The sequence below is a fragment of the Sinocyclocheilus anshuiensis genome, unplaced genomic scaffold (genome assembly GCF_001515605.1).
Source record: "Sinocyclocheilus anshuiensis isolate Anshui unplaced genomic scaffold, SAMN03320099.WGS_v1.1 scaffold86, whole genome shotgun sequence".
Taxonomy (NCBI): domain Eukaryota; kingdom Metazoa; phylum Chordata; class Actinopteri; order Cypriniformes; family Cyprinidae; genus Sinocyclocheilus; species Sinocyclocheilus anshuiensis.
In genome coordinates, this window is record NW_015547662.1 from 2,104,675 (window position 1) to 2,106,010 (window position 1,336).

The following is a 1,336-nucleotide window of genomic DNA, read 5'->3' on the forward strand; positions in this document are numbered from 1 at the left end:
TATATATACATTGGCCTATAATTAGACATGAATGTTGGTCAGTTTTATCCAGTATGAATGCATTTTTAACACATGATTTAGTAAGCAAAATAGTTGTTACTTATTTTTTCATATGCAGTAATATTCCTGTAAAACATTCAATACAATGCTGACAAGGTTCTGTGGTAATATTACGGCTACTTACAACTGCATTATAATTTTTATTATATATAAAACCCTTTTCCCAGTGGTTACGAATCGGATAGTTTTATGATAATACATATGTGGGCTATGTGAGAAATAAAATTTGTCCTTTAAACGTCCCCAAATCCATGACCCAGGACATTAATGAACTTTATGTAAGACTTATGGCCTATGACCCGGGATATTTTTTCAGCTTTGAGTTTCTGTTCGGTCTCTCGTGGATCCATCTGCTCCTCTCGCGATAATGAGTCCGGATATAATAGGAGCAAACACGAGCACTCGCCCATTTGAAGGGGCGTCGCTGGGGTTCTTATAGGGTCCTTTGGTGGTGAGACTGTCATTCAGGAGATAGGACATCATGTGTGACACGGTGATTAGCTTTTTGAAAGATTCTTGGCCGGTGGTGTGGCCGCTGCCATCTCCAAGACAGCTGTGGCCCCCATTGAAAGAGTCAAACTTTTATTGCAGGTACGTTTAAAATCAATAAAAAAATAAAATTAAAATAATTATTCACAATTATCAAATAATCTCATAAATAGCTCGAAAAAGTTGCATGTAAGTCACAGTTGCATAAATTAAAAAGAGGGTGCCATGATCATGCATAACAAGTTAGTTAACATTTTTTTAGTAAATTAATCAATTAATTAAACATAATACAGTAAACAAGAAAAAAGGTTTGGTTACACTTTACTTGAAGGGGTGTGCATAAGACTGACATGAAATCATGACATGACACGTCATGAATATGAAGGTTTTTTATGCATGTTTATGACAACTGTCACAACTGTCAATTCGCTCAGTTATGTCATTTTTAATGAAAATATGACATTATTTGACCTAACCCAAACCTAACCCTACCCCTACTTCATGACATGTGTCATGTCATGATTATGAAGGTGTCATGTCAGTCTTATGCACACCCCTTCAAGTAAAGTGTTACCAAATGTTTTACTGATAATGCACAGAAAAATTATGGCGCTGTCCATGGTGCTACTTCATTAAGCATTACTGAAAAAAAGTGCAATTTCAGCACAGAGTAAGTTTAAGTAATCTTTGATTAATGATATTTGTCAATTAAGAAGTGCATTTCCTAAAACAATTGTGGAATATATATATATATATATATATATATATATGACCTTGAAGACTTCCG

General features: G+C 34.6%; 1 pseudogene; it reads left to right on the top strand.

Moving 5' to 3' along the window:
* Positions 1-483: 483 nt before the first annotated feature.
* Positions 484-1,336, top strand: part of LOC107702339 (ADP/ATP translocase 1-like) — a 2,639-nt pseudogene continuing 1,786 nt past the window's right edge.